The sequence below is a fragment of the Ptiloglossa arizonensis genome, chromosome 6 (assembly GCF_051014685.1).
Source record: "Ptiloglossa arizonensis isolate GNS036 chromosome 6, iyPtiAriz1_principal, whole genome shotgun sequence".
In the NCBI taxonomy this organism is placed as follows: Eukaryota; Metazoa; Arthropoda; class Insecta; order Hymenoptera; family Colletidae; genus Ptiloglossa; species Ptiloglossa arizonensis.
The window spans coordinates 10,815,610-10,842,507 of record NC_135053.1 but is presented as its reverse complement, the minus strand read 5'-3'; positions in this window follow the sequence as shown (position 1 = coordinate 10,842,507).

The following is a 26,898-nucleotide window of genomic DNA, read 5'->3' as shown; positions in this document are numbered from 1 at the left end:
TATCGATTGTTTGAACTTCGATTGCACGAACTTCGATAGCTAAAATATGGATTGTTTGAACCTCGATTGCTCAAACCTCGATAGTTCAAACGTCGATTGTTTGAACTTCGATTACACGAACTTCGATAGCTCAAATATCGATTGTTTGAACCTCGATTACTCGAAACTGAAAAGTTCAAACATCGATTGTTCCTACCTCCATAACTCGAAAACTTTTAGAAGACTAAAGCTCCCTTTTGCTCTGTTATGAAAACCTCTAAGTCAAAATAAAACTTACTATTATATGATTACTAGAGTCTATATATAAATTTTGTAAATAAAGTTTTTCCATATCCTTACAAAAAAGTACAAAAAACGGAGACGTTACTACATTTCTTAATTATTTCTGCCTTCTTATTAAGAAATGTCAGTTTGTATATCGTTTTGCGGATAATGGATCTCCCTGTGCGCATAATTTATGAACGTTCGAGGTAAATTTTAGTGTAATTTATAATATCTGTAGGTACCGATATATCGAGAGCGGCATCGTTCGTGTATGAATGGCACCAATGTCTCTCGGTGAACCACTGCATTCATACTTCATCGACGAGTATTAATAGCTAAAAATATGCGTAATTCAGAGTATAAATTGAACGAAGAATCATGGAACGACTCCTCGGGAATGCGCTTGGTTCGAAATTTGCTGAACGTTAACGTCTAGAATCGTAAAGATGGTTACGATGATCCTCGATGACACTTTTTAAAAATTAATCTGGCAAATATTGGCTCACTTAATGTTCCGAACAATGTGTCACACGTGACGCAATAGTGGTCGATGGTTCGTATTTAATTTGTTTACACGGACACGAAATAGAAGATATCGATATATAACGTATAATAAATGCGTCGTTTGTTTAATTTTATCGCAACTCTGAGCGCGCAATTGTTACAAAGAAAATGTTTATTTCCCGAAACAATACGATCGGTACACTGTTATCTGTGACAAACAAATTGGTTGCACAATTACTTCGTAATATTCCCAAATGTGACAACTAAACGAATTATTATCCCTGTGATATATCCAGGTTTTGCAATTTAATCGTACAGACGATATTTATCGAACCCGTGAAATGATAAATATCCAAGTTGTCTCGATTTGTAAACAAGTTTGCTTGTTATTTAAATACCACCGAATCGGTTCAAGATTTGACATTTAAATTGACTCGATGAATTACGAGTAAAAGTGCCAACTCCGTAAATCGATTACTAAAATGCTATCGACTTTCAGTGAAATATCGCGGATCATTCGATTCGTAGAAATGTTCAATACCGATTGGAAGTGGCAGTTGAATAAATTTAATAGGTTCATTCGATTACATAAAGCAAATTAACCAGTGATTTAACGAATAAGAAGTACAGGGTGAATCACCTAACTTGACCGATTCAATTCTTGTTGGTAATTTATGGATGAATTAGAATTTTTATTATCTGGACGATGATAATTGATTTTCCGTATATCCTCGTTTTATATAACTGTTCAAGATTACCTTCAACATTTTTGCACATAACTCTATAATTTGTTCTGCGATATAAATTAGAAGGTTACCTTTAAAACTTACATAAGACAAAAGATGTACAAAGAATTAAATATCATCGCTTTAAAAGTCCTTCAGAACCGTACGATCGGTGATAATAAAAATTTGGATTCTTTTATCAATTACGAACAAAATTTAGTCGATCGAATCAAATGGTCCACTCTGTATGTAACAATATATCATAGTATAACTTACAGTTACCTTAAAAAATTAGGAAGAGTGACCCTGAATAATATTCAGAATTGTCTCGTACCTGATTTTTTGGAAAAGGTTATTATTATATAATGTTTATATACGACCGATTCTTCATTCTTTACAGTTAGTTTCGAAACTAAAGCAAATGCATTCGAAAGATATAGTACAAAAATTCCTGTTCAACAAAGTGTCTGCACGATATAAAATTGTAAACGGAAATTCGATTTTTCAAAGCGTCAATGACTGCATCCATTTACGATTCATCGATGCACCGTTGCATTCCCCATAATACTCGATGCTCTTTAATAAAGATATTCTCTTTCACGAGAGCAACATCCACCCGCGCATGCGATAACAATTTTCGTGGAAGACGTTCCGTGAGTTGCCCCTTGATTGATAATTAACCGACAGACGAAGCAAATGATAGGATGTTGCAGAAACGAGAAGATTGTTAAGTTGTCCGAGTATCGGACAGCAAATGACCAGGAATTATGGTCACATCGTCTTGCGGTTTGTGCCGCGCCGCGTACAATTATTTCCACCATTTGCTTCCGCCGTATTCATTGTTTTTAATTGCCACGAAACGAGAAAGTTGTTCAATGAACGCACACCTTATTAGGCGAGAGATATCTCATTTATCCGTTCAAAATGCTATCCTCGCTTAGAATTTGTTATCGGTTTTTGGATTCGATACGGGTTTGTTTTACGGTGTAGTTTCTCCGATTTGTAAATTAGAAATTAAAATTTTTGGAGATACGTGAGAGGAAATTCCATTCCATTAATGCAACGTAACTCGTGACACAGTCTTTTCCTTGAAATTTGAATATTTTTTTTAGGATATAGGACCTATATCTAATTCTTTAGAATGTAGAAGAACTTGAATTTTTTCCATATTTTAGAAATAAATTTCGTTCATTGGAAATGTCGTTTTGTCTATTAATACACAGACCAATAGTTTCTGCGGTAATGAAAAATAGAAATTTAACAATTTTACGAACGTACGAGTACGTTAAGATAAATTAAGATCGAGTGAAAAATATTCTGTAAACACTGTAGAAAGTTCAGAAAGTGCATATTGCACCATATTACGATTTTCTTGAACGCATTTCGTGCAAAAATAAAGGATAATCGTTCGGGTACAATTTATCCGACACTCGCTTATTTTTATTTCGAGATAATGATTTTTATTTCACGTATCCCTCCATTTCGCTCGATCCTTGACTTCTTTCCAACGAGTTTCGCACTATTTCGTAAATTCCTGCCTGAGTTGCATTGTCGCTGTTGCACTCTATTAGACGTTATGCACGCAGAGAAGAAGGCAATTCACTCGCAGCACCGGAACGGGAAATCACGTTTTACTTAATATTAAATTCTCGAATATTTTTTCTTTCACCCCGTAAAGATCGTCAACCCTTTCCGCGCGGAGGCGAGAAAACACGGAACAATATTGCACACCGTGAACGTAATTTTTACTTTAACATCTGTTTCGTGCTTATCTTTTCTACGAGAATAAATATTATCAATTCTTGCGTGTTTTTTTTTTTTATATCGCGCCACGAGCGCACCGACGGTTGCACCTATTTTTGCAATTAATTCACCGAGCGAACATTTCGTTTTATATTTTTGGAAGCTCGACGACAACGTAGAACGAAACTATCGCCGCCGGCGAGATATCGATTACTTACTAACAGGATGAACGTTTCTCGAAGGTGGACTATAGGTATGTAAAAAAAAAAGACACAGAAGATACTTTACGTTGCAAAATCGTGATGTTTTTTGGACAATTATCGTGAAAGTGAATACGGACAAAATGAAAACGTTCGTGTAGTGTAAAAGATTATCAAAAGCGTATAGTAAGACATTTTAACACGAAAGGGAATAATTTTCAACGAAACAAATATGTACGATTGAACGAGACTGATTTCTACGAAGATCAGAGGGTAGTCCAAAGTTTTGAGCAGCAGTGTCAACTTTCTCAAAGATAGATACAACTCAAAATTTACACAGCGATAAAATTAATGCGGTAGAACGCGAAACGAAATGTATTATGTTATACCTACTATACCTAAAACATCGAACAAACACGTGCACCTACAACGAATAAAGTCTCGCAACCATTCCCAAGCCGGTAGAACCATTTCTACGCGTATTTACCAACACTGATTCAACCAGGCTTCCATTCGGACGCGAAAACTAATCCGATCGAATTATTACCAAAAAACGCAACGGAAGATCCCTCGTCCCTCGACCCTTGCTCGAAATCCGTATCCAAGCAAACATCTCTCCCGCTTCTCCGAATCGCGTCAACGATCCCGAAAGGGTTAACGCGTTCGTAGAATCCCCGAGAAACGATTCGAAAATAATTTCAGACCGCGATCCCGAGAAGCCGAACTTAAAATTCCCGACGCGTCCACCGCCGAGATTACACCGACTACGACGCGTCGGGAAACGAAAAAACCTTGAGCGAAGGAAAAAAAAAAAAGAAGGAAACCGAAAAGAAAAAGAAAAAAAGAAAAGAAAAGAACCATCGTAAAAACGCGAACGGTTCTTCGACGCAATCGTCCTCGTCTCTCTCCATCTCTCTCTCTCTCTCTTTCTCGTGGCCCAGGGTACATCGGCGGGGTAACGATTTCCCGATATCTCTTCCGCTCGGGGCTCGAAACGCATCGATTATTCTCAAAGGGCGACCTCGAAGGAACCGTTCGAGGCGAGGCAGCCACCTGTACGTGCACGTAAGCCAGATAAATCTCGGGGCGAATCTCGATGCAGGAAGAAGAGGGCGTTGGGTAGGTGGGGACGGGGGATGGGGAGGGTTGTAACAGGCCGTCCTATATGTATGGTAATATCGACAGGGAGGTCCCGGCGATCCAATACCTCGCTATCGTGCGCGTATTATGCGGTGGCGCCAAAAAAAACGAGCCTCGGCCGGGAAGGGAAGTGGAAGAAGAGAGAGCAGAGAAGGGCAGAGAGAACGTCGCCGAGGAGGGTGCCGGGGGACGGGGGATTCCTGGCGGAGGCGGTGGTGGTGGTTGCTGCGGGGGGTGTAGCGGGAGGCTGATGCGGGGGGTAGACAGGAAGAGGAAGAAGAGCGGAGAAATAGAGACTTCGGTCGCGCGGCAAAACTCGTTCCTCCGCCGATTGCGTTCTCTCCGCCCGACGTGGACGAACTCCACGGGCGTCGATTCACGACGGAGGGGGGCGAGGGGAGGGGACGCGCGCGGACCGAGAGAGAGAGAGAGAGAGACGGAGGAGAGGAGAGGAGAAACGAGATCCTACGGTGGTGGAAGAAGACGAACGGTCGGGCAGAAAGAAAACAGAGGAACGAGGAGCGTGGCGGAAAAACAGAGCGTCGAAGCGGCGCGAGAAAGAGAACGAAAGAGAAAAAGAGAACGAAAGAGAGAGAGAGAGGGGACAGAGTGTACCGGAATGGCACACAGTCGAAGGGAAAAAGAAAGAGCCGCGAAGGGTTGGAAAGAGCGAGTAGCGGAGGGTAGAGAACATCTCTTCGGTTCTCTGGAAAGCATAGAGGAAAGTAGTGAGTCGGCGTCGCCCGGGCAACGGCTCTGCCACCTTATTGGATATGTTGAGCAATTTATTTTATTTTTCCCCGTTCCCTCTCTCTCTCTCTCTCTCTCTAGCTCGCTCGCTCACGGCTCGCGGTAGAGGGGGGGCAGGTGACGTTGGAACGAGGAAGAAGGAAGCGAAAGGGAGAAGGACCGAGCGCACTCGCGGGAGGGAGGGAGAGTCACCCTCCGCCGACTACCCCTCGGACCACCCTCCGCGCACACATCGACGCCATTTTCCAATATCGCGTCAAGCGGACGCTACGGCTCGCTCGCTCGCTCGCTCGCTCGCTCGCTTGCTCGCGCGGTACGTCGTGCGTCCTCTTTCTCCGCGTTTCCCTCGTTTGGTCTCGCTTGGTCCTCGTCGTCGTCGTCTCGCTCTCCTCCGGGTTCTCTTTTCTCGTGGAGAAAGAGAGGAGAATGCGGGACCGGGCACGAAACGAGAAAAAGGGGTGTGGGTTGGGTAGGGTTCGCAGGAGGAGGAAAGCGTGTGGGTGAGAGGGGCTCGAGAGGGGAGGGCTGGCTGGCCTGGCCGGGTCCGGGCGATGGGGACGAGAGAGCGTGCTACGTAGCTTCGAAACGAGAAGCGGAGCGAGGTTAGGTGAGAACCGTACGTTCCTCCACCCGTAAATTGGCAATATTCATGCCGGGCCGCGTACACGGCTTCGTGGGAGGGGGAATCGGGGGTTGGGGCCGGTGGGTCGAGTCGGTGGCGGCGCGGGCTGCACAACCGATTCCCATAGCCCCGGGGGCGCACCCGCGAGAAGCGCTCACCTAGACAGTTCGTTCGTTATTTTTACGCCCCTGCCGGAATGAGGATAAAGCCGCGGTAACCGCGCCACCCCTTTTTTTCCTCGACCGACCTTCCTCCTCCTCCTCATCCTCCTCATCCTCCTCATCCTCCGTCTACCGCGCTAAGCGCGGCTGTTGCTCCGGCACCGGGGATGCAAATTTTTTCGACGATTCCTATTTCGCGTCTTTCCTTCGATCGAGACGCGACGATTCCCTCGAGTGGCTCCTCTCGACCGCCTCGGTGTTACCGCGCGCTGAAACCTCGATGCATCGAGGGCTACTCGCGCGGAGCGTAATGGGAGAGGATCCAACCTCGAGGAGACGCGATAATTTGCCACCTTACCGGTCCGCGATCCAACGCGACGAAACGAGCTATAGACGATCGTGAAGTGATCTTGATTTTTAATTCGATTCGATTTTGTTTCGTCCTAGCTAAGCAGAGATTGTTCTCGCGGTAGCGGGGATTCGTTCGATCGCGTCTCAGAAGGAGACTTTTAGGATTTACCGTAGAGGGGTTAAAGTTACGTTGATACTCTCGGTTGTTTCGAGAAATTTTACGTTGGGTAGTTTGAATGTAATTCAACTAAACGTATATAAATGTAGAAATGTACAAAGATACAACTTAGCGGATGATAAATTTGCTCCGAAATATGAATTGAGATGGAATGACTATTAGGTTGTTCGGAAAGTCATTTCGTTTTCCAAAATGAAGGGAAACAAGTATATGGATTATAATTTAATAGAATGTTTGTACACTCTAAAAAAAAACGTGTTTCATTTTCACCAAAGAAAACGAAACGACTTTCCGAACAACCCAATGGTTTGGAGGTGCAATCTCACGGTATTGTAGATTTTTGAGAGACTTAACGGTGTTCAAGGTGAGGGGGCAAACGTAACGTTGCTCTCGGTACTGAAAAATATTATTTTCCTGTTGATATCGGGCGAACGATTACGGGAGCAACGAAACGATAAATATGTTTATCTTAAAAATACGTTCTTCGTGGTAATACCGGGAATAATGTCCAATATTGCCTCACGCGATACACATTCGTGGAGAAATAATATATGGAAATACTTTGTAGGAATTACCGAAAAATGAACGATCGTAGAACATCGAAGAGAGGATTTGTTTTCACAAATGTAAATGGAAATTATTTTACGAATACACCGTCGCCCTTTTATCGCAAATTAAATATATCGTTCGGTCGCACGATCGGAAAACGTCAGCTGTTGTACGGTTTAAAAAGTAAACGAATAACAGTCCCGCTAGTAGCGTTGAAATAGATTTTTTCGAGATTTAAAAAATTATTCGTGTCCTGACAATGATCTCGACAGAAGTTACTCAAGATCGTTGAATCGAATCATTCGTCGATCGATATTCTCTCGAGTCGTTGCACTTTCAGCGACACGTAACAACGATTCGATTTATCGAAAGCCACGCGCTCCGTATAATTATTTCGAGTCGGTAGCATTTTGAATCGTTGTCGTTTCGATTCTAAATTTCGTAAACGCGATATCGATGAGATCGAATACGAGTGATACGTCGCGAGACGTGTAACGCGTAGCGAGAGAAAGCTTCGAGATTTCGGTAAGCCTTCGATTAATGCAAACTTCTTTGGGTAAAAATCGCTTTAAAATTACTTGGCACCATCGTCTTCGAGTTGCAGCAACCCTCCTGTCCCCACCACCGCGACCTCGTCACCTTCCTTTCCCTCGGCTGAGCCCCGGGAGCGAAGAAGCCGAGGGCGGCTTTAGAAGTTCGAGCGGTATTCCAACTTTTAAAATATGTCAAATTATTTTCCTTTCAGAAGAGCTGTCGACTAAATACATTTCCATCTTCCACGATGTATTTAAATACACGGGGCTCGAACCGCGGCCCGTGAATACACGCGTCCTTCGCCCTGCTACGCGTAAACCTCGCCGATGTCGAAGCGAAATTATTTCGCGACAAACGCGGTTCCTACGAATATCGGGAAAACGTTAAAGATCGCTCGACTTTGAAGGAAACGCCGCGAACTCTGTTATGAAAAAGAATTCATTTCCGAATCATTTCGAAACGAACGTATCTCTCTGCGAGCGAACCTTGCGACTTATTCGCGCGAATGCACAGGGAGGATGAATCAAGAACGAATCGATCGAGACACTGTACGCGAACGATTCGAGTCAATTTTTTATTTTTCAACAGCTCTGCCACCTCATCGAATATGTTGGAATCATTCGAAAATAAATATAATTCCGTCGCGGAAAAATGTATCGACGAAACAGGGTTTGATCGATCGTTTAAATAGAACGATTGAAAATTAATTTCCACGTATCTTGTATCTTCTTTCGATACGAATTGCGTTATTCTTGCAGCCAATGCAGACTCGTGAGTTTCTCGATTTTATTATCGGTGCGTTCTGAAAAATTTTAAATACAACGCGACGTTCCACCGTAATCGAGATTCGGTAAAGAAACAAAAAAGCTTACCACCGAACTTCTCCGCTGTCTCGATTGCAGCAAAAATTCTGTCGAATTCCGGTGAGCACCGGCGACCGATTTCGACCGACATTCGAGAAACTCATTTCGTAGCGGCGTTCTCTCACCGGCAAAAAAGAACGCGCGGCGACAATCTCTTCAAACGGTTCCGCGTTTCTTCCCCGCGCGCGATTAAAAAAGTCTTCTCGATGTCCCGCGCCCGGAATTTTCAGCCGAGTGCTTTCGTTAAATGCTACCGCGTTGACGAACGACACCTTCGCTCTTCCACCGCTCCAATTTCACTTCTGCTGGGTCGACAAAGGGGACACACGTGGACGAAACCCTTTCGTTCCACGGAGTTCTCGATTCCATCGTTCGCGGACCTCTTTGGGCCCCCTTGGTCCCCTTAGATAACTCGCGAGAGAAACACACCTCGAGTTTTCCTTCTTTGGTGGGTCTCTTCTTGCCTCTCTGTCTTAGTTTCCCTCCACCCAGGTTAACAAAAGGGGATACACGTGGACGAAACCCTTTGGTTTCACCAAGTTTTCAATTCCATCGTTGGGAGAACTCGTTCCAGAATTTGATTTCATCCCTATCTCCCCCTAAATAGTTTGTGAGAAAAACACACCTCGACCTTTCCTTCCCTGGTGTGTATTTTCTTGCCTATTCGTCTTAGTTTCACTCTACCCAGGTTAATAAAGGAGGATATACATAGACTAAACCTTTGGTCCCACCAACTTCTCAATTCCATCGTTGAGGAACCTTTTTCGACCTCTTCTCAAAATTTTATTTCATCCCTCCCTTCCCTTAGATAGCTCGCAAAAAATACACACCTAGATTTTTCTTTCCTCGTTGCAACTTTTCTCGCCACCTTCGACCCCCTCCATCTCACCTTCACTCCCCCAGGTTACCAAAGAGAGATACACGTGGATAAAACCTTTTGGTCCCACCAACTTCTCAATTCTATCGTTGAGGTACCTTTTTCGACCTCCTCTAAAAATTTTATCGTATCCCTCCCCCTTCCTAGATAACTCGCGAGAGAAACACACCTTTTCCTTGTACGTTGCATCTTCTCTCGCCACCTTCGACCTCTCCATCTCACCTTCACTCCCCCAGGCTAACAAAGGGTGACGCGGACGTGTATAACGTAACTCTTTGGTCCCAGCAACTTCCCAATTCCATCGTTGAGGGACCTCTTTCGACCTCCTCTCCAAATTTTATCTCATCCCTCCGTCCCTCGTTCGCGGTAGCTCGCGTGAAAGACACGCCTCGACTTTCCTTCCTGGTTGTGTCTCTTCTCGCGGGGTGGAAGGCTGCAAATAAGCGAACGCGGGGGATGATGGTGTCTAGGTGGACGGCTACGTGCCTATCCGCGCAATTACATTACACACGAAGCCCGGGCGACAACTCTTTGTGCCGCGCGCTGGATATCAAAGCTCGACGACGAACACTACCTACCAACCCTCCTCCAGCTCCCTATGGCGGAGCAATAGAGTCCCTCGCCTTTCCGCCACTCTATATCCGCCGCCACTCCCGCCTCGCGACGCGGTGGTTCTTCCGCTGGCTGAAAGTAGCCTCCCTCCCGCCCCCTACATCCCTCTCTCTCTCTCTCTCTCTCGTTTTCTCTTCCTTTCTCTCTTCCACTTTTCCACGCTCCTTTTTCCACGTCTCTCCTTCGACTTGCTTTTCCAACCGGGGTTTACGGGCGAAACGGGAGAAAGACAATTTCTCGCCCGGTTCCCTCGCCGCCACCTTCCCTCTTTCGATCTCGCGGGCGTATCGCGTGACAGACAAGCTCGAGGAACGATCCTCGCGGAGGAAACGGTCGCGTGTGCGATTTCTCGTTGACGCGGTGGGTATACGTAATAAATTGTTCGCCAGAACCAACCGTCCTTTGCGACGCGAGTGGTTCTTTACCCCCGTGGAACGAGCGTTCCAACGAAACGGGAAATCTCGGAGCTGTGCGGTTTCTCGGCGATTATTCGAATCGATGTATCTCGGGAACTAACTAATGATTTCTCGCGGTAGGTTTCGAGAATTTATTACGGGAAACACTGCCTTGAGAAATTTTAAATTCTATCGAGGATTGAAATGTAGAATTCTATCGAGAATAGAAACGTACGATTCCATTGAGAATAGAAACGTAAAATTCTATCGGGGAGAGAAATGTACGATTCCATTGAGAATAGAAATGTATGATTCCATTGAGAATAGAAGTGTAAGATTCTACCGGGAAGAGAAACGTACGATTCCATTGAGAATAGAAATATAAGATTCCATTGAGAATAGAAATGTAAGATTCTACCGAGAACAGAAATGTGAGATTCTGTTGAGAATAGAATCTTTGCTCGTCTTGCTATCTACCGAACGTACATGCTTGAATATGTCCGACACGAGTTTCTACGGCTGCTCATCGTTTAGGTATACCAGTAACTGATCATGATTATTCTGAAATACAGATACGACTGAATATATTGCCGCTGGAACATCGACACATCGAACTGGACCTTGTACTCGCTTGTAAACTTCTGAAGTACACGATTATAGCTCCCTAACTACTTTCTTCGATTAATGAATTTATACCGCGATCAACTGGCACAAGACACGATAACTTTATCCGCCAGGAATTTCATAGGAACTTGTCTGGTACGTTTAACTATGTAAATTGTACGATAATTAATATTAACTAGTATATTCTCTTCTTATATCATCTTTCTTGCGAAATTTTGGTAATAGATCGAGGCTAACTTCTACAACTCTGCGAAAGATTTTGTCATTTTACTTTGTGTTATTTTATTTCGTTTTACTTTGTTTTATCTTCGTTCGTTTCACGATATCGAGATAATAGTGTCGAGAGGGACACCTTGTGTAATTAGAATCTCTCGCGATCTCGTTTCCAGAGTTGAACGCGGAGATCCTTGGAGAACTCGGGAAACAACGGTCATATATCAGATGGAATTGTTTGTTAATTCGTCAAAGTTGTATCCTCAGTTGTAAACTCCATTAGTAAAAATTGTCCCAAGAGTAAACTTGGAAAACAAAAAGTTTTTAGGGACTTCTGTACTCTTCCTCGATGGTACCAGAGGAATAGACACTTTTGTTCGCGATCTAAGAATTAATTAGGTTATACGCGTAAAAATTGCGTTGTTAAACTTCCCTCGAGGAATTGAACACGAGTCCCAATTTGACACTATTAAAACGAAGCTACGATGGGTCTGACCATCGATGAAATTGTATTAAACTCCAGTAGCAATAACGATCCAAGAATAAATCCATAAGAATGAGATTATAAGTGAATGGGTGCTTCTAAGGTAACAATTTTTCCACCTAAATGGGTTAATCCTTATTCGTATAAAATAACGAACTATTAAATCCATTAACGTGTTAAACGTTACAAAATTCCATTGAAAAAAGTGTACGTTGATTGGTTACGAAACAAAGAAGTATCGCTACGACATATGTGACATCTGTAACCGAGATAAACCGAATCAGGTTTATCAGAGATCCTTATAGTAGGTTGTTCAATAAGTTTTGTCATTCGATAAAACTTATTGAGCAACCTAGTAATGTTCAATAAGTTTTGTCATTCGATAAAAGTTATTGAGGAACCTAGTACTATACTTATACTGTTCAATAAGTTTTGTCATTCTATAAAACTTATTGAGCAACCTAGTACTATACTGTTGAATAAGTTGTTCAATAAGTTTTGTCATTCGGTAAAAGTTATTAAGCAACCTAGTACTATACTGTTCAATAAGTTTTATCAAACGACAAAATTTATCGAACAATCATTAGTATTAGGCAACTTTATCCTCCAACGAGGGTACCAATGAATTCATCCGCTCGAATCAATTGCAATATCGTTAATTACATAGAAAGAGAATACGAGGACACGACGGGTCGAGAAAGACCCAAATAAAGCACCTCGATCGAGAAACACCAACAACCCACCGATTCAAAACGCGGCGAAAACTAAAATTAACAAAGATCCCAGGTGCGAGTAACCCACGAAAAAGCTCGACTTCGATATCGAAAAACCGAGGGTTCCCGAAGGGTTGCGCACCGGGACCCCTTATCGTCCAGAAAGAAGCGAATATCGGCGGCCCGCGCCACGGTATCGTAAAAGCGACAAAGCGGATCTCGAGGTGTCGCGAAAAAAAAAAGAAAAAAGAAAAAAGAGAAAAAAAAAAGAAAAGAGAGAAAATCAGCGCCGCGTAACATCGAGAGGAACCTATACGCGCGCGAGAAGCAGTTAGCTTTATTGCAGCGCGCGCGGCAGTTTTTAATATCGCTTTGGCGCGGCTGCGTCTGCCAACTGACAAAAGGAGGAGGCGGAGGAGGAGGAGGAGGCGGAGGACGTGGAGTAGGAGAACGACGACGTGGTGGAGGAAGAGGGTGGGAGGGAGAGAAAAAAAGAAGAGAAGAGGCGTTAATGGAGAACGTTTTCGCTCTAACGACCATGGAGAAAGGGAAAGGGGTGAAACGGGCCAAGACTGCACCGGTCGTCGGGGGCTGCGGAAAGGGGTGGACCCTGGCGCCTACTCGCTGCCCACCAGACATGCTCGCCAGACCGTATGGTTTTTGTGCGAGGAGAAACGGAAGAAGGAGGTACAATAAGAATGCAGGAAACTTCCTCGGCCGGGGAAGTTCGGCGCAGGGCGAGGACGCGGCCGTTTATCGTTTCTTCGAGGGAGGAATGCCGTGAGTCACGGCACCGTGGCCAGCCTGCTCTCTTCGTACGTTTCCTACGGGTCACCGAGCACGGGCTTTTCATGCTATTTGATTCCGATGTTTTCTTTTTTTCCCCCACCGCACCAACCTCCCTACTTCCGACGACCGAGAGACGAACCGAGCATCGCGAGTTTCGAATTATTTTTCGAACACCACGATTCGCGAAATACCTTTCGGTGCAACGAAGAGTGGGGACTTTTTATCGGAACTTTTTTTCTTATTTTTTTTTACCTGTAGGTTACGTTTGGCGATGCATCAAGTGTACGGAGGTTGTCGTCAGGGACGATGTTATTTAACAGAATTTTAATGTTTGAAATATACATCGTCTTGTGTGTTTAGGAATTACACTGGGAGTTTTTTAGGTACTGTGCCAGTGGGTTGTTCGAGTGTATGTATTTGAAATATTTTATTTGTTCTTTATTTTACTAAGATTAGTTTCTTTTCAGTTATCGAGAGTAGTTATTCTTTTTCTGTTCATATTTTGGAGCAAACTTATTTTTCGCTATGTTGTATTTTTGTAGATTTGTATATTTGTATACGTATCTTTTCATAGAAAATTTTGATCGACGTTCTTCGAAAGTTTTAGCCATGTAACTAACTTCTAATCGATTTACGTGCAAGTACGTATGAAAATATCGAAGCGATTAAAATACCGAAAGGAATAAATAACGCGTGGAATAAAAATGTGCCATGTACTTTCGCACATTTTCAACAAAGAACCAACGACCAGTCGTTCGTTCCAAATTGGAACAAAAAAGTTCTTCGACCTCTCCACAACCGTATTCGTTCATACTTACAGCTATTACACGATGCACTTTTCGGACACAAGTTAAAATCATGCGCGTAGGTCTATAATTAAAATTATGAACTCTATGATTGAAAGCTCGAAGCAACCTGCAATTATCCTTAAGATAATCATTAACCCGATAGATCTTAATAGTATCTTTTAAAAATGATATAATAACAGGGAAACATTAAAATATACTTGTATCGCCGTTTTTACCGGGAAGTTATATCAGATTTCACCTCCAAGCGGCAATTATATGCGTATAAAGATAGCGAAGCCTCCGGCGCTCAAAAATACGTGAAAATAGCGCGTATTGAAATTAATTTATTATTCAGTTTCTTGTTTGATTAAAATAATTAAGATTTCCAGAGGCAATTAAACACTCGTATACTTCCGAGTCATTTCGGAAGATTGTATCTTTTAATTTGAATACATAGAGCGTCGAGTTCATTGAAAAGATACGAGGAAATAAAGAGAAAAAATTGTTTAAATTTAGTAAAAAAAATCTACTGTCGCAGTAAAAGAAACATTTCACCGTTGTAAGTAAGAAACGGTAAGATTCTTCGATGCTAAATACAAATATAAATTTTTCCCATACTTGTATGAAATACTATTGAAAAGAAACTGTTTCGTTGAATTATTGTACAATGTATAAGATTAGAAAATTTTCCTTTATATAAATTCGAAGAATTTATTTCTAACGTTCGATCCAGAGCACGATATTTCAACAACGATACTTGCAGTTAAAGTCTGGGAATGTCGATGCACGCTTCGAAATAATAGCCTCCTCTTTGCAATAATACTTCCAATTTAGAGGATAATTACACTGTTCCCACGGACAATCTAGAAATGTACGAAGATCGTGTTCTTTTATCGACGCGAGTCATCGCATCTGAGATCAAAGACACGATAAATGGGTTTCATCCTTCTCCGTCCCTTGAACGAAAAATTTCTTGCATTATCGCCGGATCTTCTTTCAGTCCGCTTTATGGAAAGGCCGCGAGTTCCAGCGAAATATACGCTAAATGATAAAGACTGTCTATGTACCCTTTGATCTCTCGTAAAATATTAAAAGCTAATAACGTATTTTTGTTCGGTTAGTCGAGGCGCGTCGATCGCGAAACAAATCGATATTTTTTAACGAAACGCGTTTCATTGGGAGAATATATGTTTATTAATTAACGGTTCCGCAAACTATATTCATCCTATTTATTTTCAATGGCGAGCTGAATGCAGAAATGTTTAAAAATACCAATTTCGATGAAACGAACAAAAATTATTCGTCTCTATAATTCTTTCGCACCCCCAACGATATGCAAACGAAATAAAAACGAGAAGATCGATCTTCGATGATTAATTGAAATTCCATTCCTTTAACGCGGAGCGAACCAACCTTGTTCCCAAAAATTCCCAATTTCTCGTATTTTCGAAATCCAGAATTTTTCGCGCGCACCTAAGAGCTAGTTACTGTACTCCAATTTCGAACGTTTTTCTTCTACTGTGTCCTCGGTGCATCGAATACCGAAGATCGGTCCCGTAAATTCCGCGAGATAAATCGAATACCGATAATTCGAGTTCCACTCGAACTCGAGCACGATGATCTCGTCGCGCATTAAAGAAGGCGTTGCGCTTCACGTGCATTCCCGTGTGCATCGTCGCGACCAATAACAAGTCCCCGAAACGTTCGAATTCCACGAAGGTCGGAGCTCGTTAAACCGCCGAATGTTTTCTCCGTCGTGTTTCTCCAGTTTCTGACGAAAAAGAAAAAGAAAAAAAAAGAAAAAGAAAAAAGTTGGAATAGTGGGGGAAAAAAATGATACGAACCGCCTCAGTTATGCGATTCGGCCTGTGCGCTTCGGCTCGCCGGATCTTTTGGATTCCTCTCACTAGCGGCGCAAACCTCGAAGGGAAGAGAACGCGAAGAGAGGGCTGAAACGGGGAGTCGGCGGAGGCTTTAAATCCAATCCCGCCACGCGGATTAATAAAAGGATTCACGGAGTTTCGGGCGCTCTTATTACTTCGGCTTTCTTGGGCCTCTCGTGAGAGGCTGCAAAGAGCGCCCCCGTTTCATCCCTCGTCTCTTGCCCCCGTTGGCCCCCCTCCACGTCCTTATCCGTCAATATTAGTAACAGTGCTGTGTACCGTATTTAAGAACGTGTTTACGGGACCTTCGACCCTGTCCTTCGCTGTACAAAGCCGGAAGTTACATTATTAAAGCGATATTAGCCACGGATATTGGAAGAAAGCTCCAGCGAGGAATTTAAATGTGTTTTCGATAATAGAAGAGAATTCCTCGGGAACTTTTAATTACGTTTAACGTGAACCTCCGTGTTCTTTTCTTTTTCACTTTTCCCTCGCGGCTCAACGTCCGATCTTTTTCGAGAGAAATTTTTACCAGGGCGTTACGAAAGATATTCTTCCCTGGAATAATTTTCGTGGTCGTGAAATTAACCCTTTTTATCGCGATAATTCACGTTTAGGTGGTTTCAATAGCAGAGATTTAGATTTTTACCGATCTTGCGAGACAATCGAGTAAAGAAATATTCTTGTCCTCATCTGAAGGGAATATTGAACTTTTTCAAATTGCATTTCAATTGCAAACGGTGCACCGTTTAAAAATTACTTCTTCGTCACGGTGCAGTCTACTCGAGATTTTCGACGAGATTTTACAAATCGCGGGACTCCTATTCGATATTTTCTCGAGCTCGACGCAGTGGCGTAACAGCGTCTCCTTCGTCGATCGTGGGCGCATTAATTCGATTTTGCGCGATATATGAGAGAAAATCTTTCAAATTGCATTTCAATTGCAAACGGTGTACCGTTTAAAAATTACTTCTTCGTCACGGTGCGGTCTACTCTAAATTTTCGACGAGATTTCACAGATCGCGGGACTCCTTCTATTCGATATTTTCTCGAGCTCGAGGCAGTGGCGTAACAGCGTCTCCTCCGTCGATCGTGGGCACATTAAATCGATTTGGTGCACGCAACGTGTTCACCGGGTCGAAAACGTAGCGAGTAGACGCGTGGACAATGAACGACTCGCGATCGCCCGTGCGATTCCCTCGAATCGATTAAACGTTCGGTACACCGTGAAGGGAATACTTGGTAGCAATTAGCCGGAGCGCTAAATGCCTTCTAGTTAATCCAACGGTCGCAAGAAGTCCACGATTGGCACAGCTACGTCGTCGAGGAAGTAGAAAAGAACGCGGGGCCTGCGGTTAATGGCTTTCGCCATGTCACTACCTGTATCCGAGGGAATAACATTTATTCCTTATATGCGAGGCATTCTCACGATCGGCGATCCCGCTTTAAATACTATGTGACGCGGAATGTCAAATTGATCGGTAAGAGCGTTGGAAACGTTGCGTTCGCCAGTCCCTGCGAGCGTGACTTTATTTTCAAAGATTTCGATCGCCGGTATTCCGATTCTCGCGAGATTGCGCCAGCGAATTGTTTTTACACGGCAAGACCGTCGATTATTCGAACCAATTGGGAAATAAATTCGTCCGGCTGAACGGTTTCTCGGATATAATCGATCCGGGGAAACAAATTCGCGGTAACATGGTAAATCGACTCGGAAATAAAACAATTTTCAAACGGGAACGTTTCTCACGTGTAAGCTAAATAGCGACAAATTGTACGCTGTTTTAAGCGGTAATGAAGAAAAGGTTGCAGCTGGTATCGATTGTCGTTAATGGCGGTAAGAAGAAACGAAAAGTACGACTTGGACGGAGTACCTTAGGAATTCGGAGACACGCTAGAATACGTCAGAATACGATTTCTTAACGTATGTACGTCTTCAAAATTGTATGGAAAGCATTTTTGAGTACACTTTCATCCGCGTTGATGTCCATTCATCGATTCGAGTGATAACGCGTCGCGTGCATCGACTTTTTCGAGAAACGTGCAACATCGAGGCTCCACGGTGTTACCTCGGCGTAGATGCGGCTCGAGAATATTTGAAACTTAAACAGGAGCTGAAAATCTTCGGCAAAATTCCGGCGACACCTCGCGAGCGTTTCGAGTCGAAACCGCGCGAAAGCCCGTGGAACGTTATCGAAGCGCGCCACGCGGCTCGTGTTAACGGAATTTCATTAGGGTAACGGGCGAGAATGTGAGATACCGGAAATTCGTAGCTGGAGAATCCGCTTATTCAGTCTCGGTCGCGCACTTAAAACTCTCTAAACACGTAGTAGCTCGGACTGCGATATTCGCCTTGTAATTCGCCCGGCCAGATTCACTTCGTACCCTTTACTTCGTTCTTCGTTTACATCTCGTTATACGTGCCTGAGAATATTTATTTACTCCCTCCTTCTCTCGCTGTCGGTGGCTGTCTCCGTTTCGTTGCACGGTTCCCGCCGTTTCTCGGAAATCCTCAACCATGGTGGCTAGCCGTATACCCTTCGTACAGCCGACAGAAGGAGGGCTATCCCTCGAACTGCCTCTTCCCACCTTCATTACAGTTATCTACGGAGACCGCAGAACTTCGAATGAAATTTTCACCTCCGTTGTACCTTGGGCGCACGAAACGATGCAGCTAGGCTACCGCGGATAGAAATATTACGCCCAGGTGACCTTTCCCACCGACGGGTTGAAATTTTCTGACAACGGTTCGCAGCACCCGATACCGCAACTAATAGGGGCTCTGAGAACCCTCCACGGAGGAATTCCTAGACTCGAGTGTGTTGCCTACGAATGGGTTACGCGCAATACCTCTCGCAACGACGAGTAGCGTTCCTCGGGGATGTTGTTGCGGAGATTCCGTGTCGAGACAAATTGAAAGAAATTCGGAACAAATTTGGAAATTGTGGAAGACCTCTTCTTTCATGGGAATGGGATATTACGGTAGTTTTTTTATAACGAATAGGGTCGATTGGGGATGTTTTGGAGATTCTCTGTTTCAACGAATTGGAGGAAATTCTAAAGAAATTTTTAAGTAGTAGAATCTTCTTTTATACGAATAGAATAATATTTTATGGTATCTTTTTGATAGTAAGAAAGGGATGCTGTTTTGGAAATTTTTTATTTCGGAAGATTGGAAGGAGTTCAGAACAAATTTGTAAATAGTAGAAGCATCTTTTGTACGAATAGAACACTATTTTATTTGTGTACTTTTCTATGTAGTCTAGTTCTATGTATCTAGTTGTAAATGGTATTTTTTTGATAGTGAGAAGGGTTGATTAGGGATGCTGTTTCGGAAATTTTTTATTTCACTAAATTGGAAGAAATTCAGAACAAATTTGTAAATAGTAGAATCTTCTTTCGTGCGAATGAAATACTATAATCCATTATTTTTATAGCAAATAGGGTTGATTGGGGATACCCTTTCAGAGATTCTCTATTTCACCAAATGAGAAGAAATCGGAAAGAAGTACACTTCCAAAGGAGAATTTTCTTTCGTGCGAGTAGAATGCAAGAATATTCTTGGGATAGCAAGTAACCTTACTGGAGGACACCGTTTCCGAGATTCTCTATTTGAACAAGTTGGAAGAAATTCGGAATAAATTTCCAAATAGTAGAATCTTCCTTCGCACGAACGAACTAATGAAAATGCTTCTAAGATAGTAAGTAGCGTTGCTCGAGGATGCTGTTTCGAAGCTTCTCTACTTCACCAAAAAGAGTTCCGGTAAAACCTTCCCTATTGTAACCTCTGTTACTCAAATGCTCCACGTAGTGCCTCGAGTGTTGCAAAGAGGGTTGGTAGTCTAAGAATTAATTTTCTCGAGTACTTCTAAAAGAAAAATCAACTAACAATCGAATCGAGTCATTTTTATCATTGTCGGAGCACACAACGAACGAGATCCCGGGAGACACGATCTCGGTAATTGACAACTGGTAATTATTAAAGTCCGACGGACGAACAGGGCGTGTGGAAACGGGCACGAGAAGGAAACATTAATCTGCATCGCGAGTTTCAACAGACTCGCCGGCCACTAAAACGACAAACCAGTCCGGCGATCGTTAGAATTTCCACATCGTCGCTGATGCAAATAATTGACAGTGAGATAATTACGGTTTTCTGTCCGGCCTAATGCGTACGAACAAAAGCGGGCCCGGGCGCAAAGGCGAGCACAATTTATTACATACTTATCGCGCGCGTATCGATCGCGTGCGCCGAGAAATATAAGACGGGACAGTTATGCAAACTGTCCGCGAGTGAGTATGATTTACGCTGTCGTATCAATACGGAGCGGTTGTCACGTCTGTAAGGTTTTCTTATCGGAATCGGTTTGGATCGCGGAACACCACCGCGTTTTCTACGAACCACGATAATCGTGATAATCACTGTGAAACTTTACGTGGCTTCGTAATCCCTTCGAGCGAATTAATCGAAACAAATGCGCGCTCTTCGGGTCCGTTAAACGCGCGGCGACTGTAAACTGTTCGAGCTCGAAAGATAACGCGAAGTTCGCGAGTGTACGAGGCTGGCTGTTCCTGGAACGGTTGGACAAACTCGAATACGTTTATTTTTCAAAGAAATTGAAAACCAGAGAAATAACTGCCCCTGTTTTAATTTCACATCGATCGTTGAATATAAAATGGATCACCTAACTCGACCGATTCATCTTTTCGGCATCCAAGTAGTAAACGAATCGATATTTCACTTATACGTTAAGGTGACATTTCATTTTTCGTATATTCATTTTTATGTAAGTTTTCAAAGTCACCTTTAACATTTCTACCACGAATCCTGTCATTTGTGCTGTCTATAAGCTAGCAGATATTCCTACGAATATCAGTACGATGGGCAAACAAAATGATAAGATTACGCGTAGAAGAGTTGAAGGTGACCTAGAAAATTTACATAGAATATTCGAAAGAATCAAACGTCACCACCTCGAAAATTCTTCGAATCCGTACGATCACCCGTGACAATAAAAATTTCGATTCTCGTCCACTAGTTACCAAAGAGATTTACTTAATCGAGTAATACCGTCCCGTACTACAATCTCATCGAAATTCCCAACTTCGAGTACAGAGAACGATCGTCTCGTCGCGGAATTATTTACGAATTTATTTCACTAAATTGGAAGAAATTCTGAACAAATTTACAAATAGTAAAATCTTCTTTCATGGGAATGGAATACTACGATACTTTTTTATAGCAAGTAGGGTCGATTGGGGATGTCGTTTCGGAGATTCTCTATTTGAACAAATTGGAAGAAATTCAGAACAAATTTGTAAATGGTAAAAGACCTCTATTCGCGTAACATCCCTCGTGACCTACGAGGTTTGTTCAAAAAGTATCGCGAATTTTGAATTTTCGCGGGTTACGTATATTCGAATTTCGATCTTTTTGTGGCTTTATGTTGGTACTCATGTCTCTCATTTATGCCGACAAGCTCGGCCATTTTGAATGTTCACTTAATGGTTGACAGCATGTATGTCGTATGTCGTACTTAGCGAAATACAATACCGATAATTAATTCGCACCGTATTCGATCGCGCGGTACACAGAATCCGTGAACCAAAACGACTCGAGATTTACCGTGCCCCGAACGAGGTAGAGTCCGAGGGTGGAGAAGAACGAGCAAGTCCCCCGACTAAATACCAAAACGCGAAAGCGTTCTACCCGCGGCCAGAAACTTCCTTTCAGCGGGCACCGGTAGAAAGTAAAACGATTCCGCAACTTCTCGACGGAGGAAATAGTCGAGGCAGCCGTTACGGGCAAAAAGCATTTCGCGACCCCGCGGATACGTGTTGGCGAAGAAAAAGAGACAGCCCCGTAGCCGGCCGTGCGACACGGAAAGATGGGACGAGGGGGCCATTTGTATTCATATGAAAATATTATCTCACCGCGCGTCCTGCCTCTTCGGGATCGCTATTGGGTTTGCATAGATACTTATGCATGAAGGTAACATTGCCCGGCATTGTTATGCAACCCGCTGTAGATCCTCAATATAGATCCTCGCTCGCGGTTTCATTCGGATTTGAAGAGCTTCGTCCTCGCCTTCGGTGGATTCATCGTCCGGGACGAACTTCTAAATCGAAACTCTCCTTCCACGCGCGACACGCCGCTCCGCGCCGTGGGGATTTACATTTTTCTTTTCATCGACGCGTTCCTGATCACACCCCAGAGCACTCGCGATTCAAGGACTTTGTCCGTTCGTGGTGTTCCTCGCGGGACGAGACCGCTCGTGGGATTTGGGAGAGAGAGAGAGAGAGAGAGAGAGAGAGAGAGAGAGAGAGAGAGAGAGAGAGAGAGAGAGAGAGAGAGAGAGAGAAAGAGAGAGGGGTCACTGGTAACACTTTGACTTTGGAACACGATTACGCGAAAGCTATTGCATTTATAACAAAAGAAATTCTTTTACAAACGTGTTATCTAATTATGTAACCTCTTGAGCCACAGCAATTTTGCTGTAGAGTAATATCAATAAGAAATGGCAAGCGGAGAAAATGTTACATTGCACGGGGAGGATTGTAACGCGAGTTTAATTTTAGAAAATTAAGATATTTATTTAACTACATTTTAAGTAGTTAGAAGCGAAAGACATTTGCTGCTTTCTACCTCCAGTTGAAACCTTTTGTGACAAAGCTTTACGAAACGATCGTGGAAATTTAAGGTTGAATTCTATTTATGGATTTGTCTCTTCATTTTTTGTCGATAGAGTTTTGTTTTTTTCTCTACGTTAACAATTTTGTTCTAAGCTCTGTAACTTTTGGTTATAGAAATATTAGTATCTTCTCCTTTAACTTTTACTCACAAAGAGTGAAAGATGTAACGTTACAACCGACCCCGACTTCTAGTGTTACAATCGCCCCTAATCGCACTTGTAAATTTTAATTAATTATTTTTATTGACAACGTGTTTATGAATGCTATGTGACAATGAGAAGTTCTGTAAGAAAGATGAAATTGAAATTTTTAGGCAAAATATGAGAAGATATTCGCTAAAAGAGCGTTTATGTTACAATTTTAACATAACGAGAAAAGTTAACTTTTGTGTACCGTAGAGTTATTTTCTTCATTATACAGATGTTTATTTTGCATCTACATAAATATGATACATGCACGTGTTCCAAATATCATTTTACACTATATACCTGAAAACTTGTGTTAATATTTATTATAGATTTCGTGATATTTACGGTGTTACTACCGCCCCCGTTCTCCTCCACGCGTTTGCCCGGAAAAGACGGAGAAATGACGATTTTGAACGTTTTACGTAAACGGTGAAATTTTGTTTCACCGAGGTACTTAAACGTACGAGAAATAACAGTAAATTTTACGGTTTACGTAAATGGAGTATTTACGTAAAATCTTGTTTTCCCCGAGGTAGTTAAATGCGCCGAGGAATAAAAATTAATTTTACGGTTTACGTAAATGGTGTATTTGCGTAAAATTTTGTTTTCGCAAGTCAGTTGAACGTACGTGAACCAATTTTTTCGTTTCCGAAAATAGAAAAATATACGATTTACAATAAAGTTTCTCACCTACAAGTACATATAATGGTACCTGTATTTTAAAAATACTATACCTGTGAAGAAGGTATAACATTAATAAGGATGTACTGGAAAAGATTCTTATCTTTGTCTTTAATTTATATTTTATTCGTTTTTGGAATTAAAGATTTATCGAATACTTTGACTTAGTATGAAAATAATTAAATTAATAGAAAATATTATTTCCACTCTATATTTTCAAAATATATGCTTATTTTTCAGCGGGAAAAATACTATACGAGTGTAGTTTTGTAATAAATATTATCCGCGACCGGTAACATCGAAAAAATTCACAAGTTTAATACACTCAATTCTTAACAATAGATCTCAAGCTCTAAACACAGCTGTCGATAAAAATTGTTCGAGAAATAGAAAATTCGAGCTTCGAAACAATTTTTGTTCGCCAAAATCGGACGATTATCAACGAAGTTACAGCAGTTCCAAGATTAGTTAAACTTCACCGTACTCGTGACCAACTTTTCCAGGCAAATACGCTACTGTGCAGTGTTCGATTGTACATACCGATGGATGACACTTCGCGAAGAAAACGCGGTAAACAAGAACAGACGAATTTCGTTTGAAATGTAATCGGACTTTACGATTACAAATCGAGGATCCCGCGAAGCGTAAAATGGTCAAGTCTCGTGTTGCGAAAAATCGTTGGTTTTGCGATGCGATAGCAAAATCGTCGAACACTGGCTCGATATACGGTTACCACCAATCCACTCTATAAATCTTTAATAAATTATTACACGGTGCAAGTTCCAGTTCAACTTTCACATTGCAACAGTATTCATGATTTACACCCTCGTGCGGCCGTAAATATAATTCCTTTTGCTTTCCTTTTGTTTCGAAGCTTCCGCGATAACGCGGTTGCGTTATACGCGCTTAATGATTTTAGATAAAATTAATCACCCGCGAAGATCCTATCGTCGCAGGTGTAGTCGGTAGCTGGACGGGGCTCGTTCGCGAGGCGAAACTGTAACGCGCGATGAAGACGAAACGCGTGCACTTCATCTGCATAAAGTAACGGTTACTTCCACTTCGTCGTCGCCGCGTAACCTGCATCGTGCCTTGAACTACAGTTACGTCACGGAAGTTACGACTTCGCGTTTATCTCTCTCTCTCTCTCTCTCTCTCTCTCTCTCTCTGTGTTTCTCTCTGTGTTTCTCTCCCTTTTTCACACGCGCAACACCGAGAAGTTCGTACGCCGTGCCGTGTCACGCCATAGGTAATAACTTCGCGAACAAACTCGAACGCGAAACGGATCTGGCGATAAACCGTTTCGATAATTGCACGCGTGTTCGTGGAACCTCGACGAAACCTGTAATGACAATCCAATTGAGCGAAATAATATACGAAACGATGTCGAAGAAAGAGGCAACGACTTTAGGGGTAAGACGAGGAAGAAGTATCCGTTGATTGCATAATTATCTTTGTCACGAAGTTGACATTTAAATTGTAGCACATTTCGTTCACCGAACGAGAAATATAATACATTTTTCTTTTGAACGGATATTTGTTTTTGTTAAGGTTGCACGGGAATTATAATTTCTTCGCGAAGAGACATTTTTTTTAATCATTTCTTTGAAGTTTGTACCAACTTTGTATACTCGTACAGTATACGGTGTGAACCGCATTGCTACCGTAAGCTTTTGTAAATATTGTTTTCAATGAGAATGTATCGGTTTCATGAATACTTCAATGGCGAAGAATTTGACCTTTTGTGCGCGAAGTTTTTTCAAAGTAGAGCTTCTCATATCCGATACTATAGTATACGATTACATATTTTCGTCACAAAGACATAGAATTTAAAAATTTTAAAATTTTAAAATTTTTAAATTTTCTTCGTTTCTATTCGAATGAACGTAGTTTAATATCGGAAGAGTGATTGTTCTATTATACGAACCTTTTAGGTCTCTTTGATAATTCGGATATGGGAGGCTTTACTATATTTCAATATTTCGTGTATTTTATCGTAATACTTGAATGAAAAAAGTTGCGTTAAATTAGGTAGCGATCGAGAGCCTTTTGTAGTGCAAAGGGTTAAAAACCTTTACGCGGTATTTGACAATGTACAATGCCAACGAGACTCTGAGACTACGATGTAATAAATTTATTTAAATAAACGAGAAATAATCTAATTTTGATAAAGATAAGTATCTTAGTAAAAATAACTCGATATAAAAACCGTTCTTTTCCCATATCACGATCCAATTATCGACACTTCAAAGATCGATTGTAACACTATTGCATAATTTCGTTACACGTCGATCACAAGCACGCGTTTCTCTTGATATTCATTATTTTCCGATATACTTAATGAAAAAAAGTTTTCCGACTCTCGAACCTTCCCATTATTATTATTCGTGTTTAAGTAGCTATTACCGTTACAAGAAGATGCATAGCGATACAACCTTGTAAATACCGGACAGATATGAGAAATTCATTAGATATGAACATAAAAAGTATGTAAATTGTAAGTTACGTATAAAAAAGTATTATACAATGATAACATGTAAGCAGATTCTATTAAAAATCTTTCTTCTTTTCGAAAAGAGAGAAAAACTCTGTACGTACTAAATAACCAATAAATTGGCAATATCGTGTATTTATCGTTCGAATGCTTTCGACAGCACGTACGACGATTATCGTCTCTCCTTGAACAATGAGTTCTCCTCTTAGCGAGCAAAGAACATCGAAAGACGAAAAGAAATTATACCGTGTGTCCGATAGACCCGATCCAGCGACTCCGTGTTTACCGATTCAACGTTCACGCCACTTCACCACCGCAATCTCGAACACGCGAAGTTAGTATCGCGGTGCATCTTCTCGCGTACCGTGGTCCGTAACTTTGATCGTTCGTATCTTGAAAACGATCCGTTATCTACCCCTGCTGTTTCTCACGCACCAAAAGGGCACACTCTGCCATCGTTCCGCGCGAACACGTTAAAATCGAAACCGGACAATTCGCGTCCCACCCTCGCAAAAAGGACACACACGTGTCTCGTCCAGTAACCTCCTTCGTGATATCTCGCGATCGAGATCCGTTCGCAGCTCTTTCCCGCGGAACATCTACAAACGATCCGTGAAGGGTTAAGAAAGCATCGTCGAGGAGAATTCCACGTTTCGTCGCGTACGCGGCGCGCGCTGAGCGACAGGACACGGCCGGGAGGATTTTTCAGAATCGAGCGGGTGAAAGTTGTCCGTGATGCGGGCAGGAATGCCTCGGACCGCTGAAACTTCCGATCGGAGCCCGTAACCGGTTTACCGAACGCGGAAAACTTTGTCCCCGCGAAGTAAGACGATTTCGCGTCGCGGCACGGCGCGAACGTAAGACCGACATTAACGCGCGT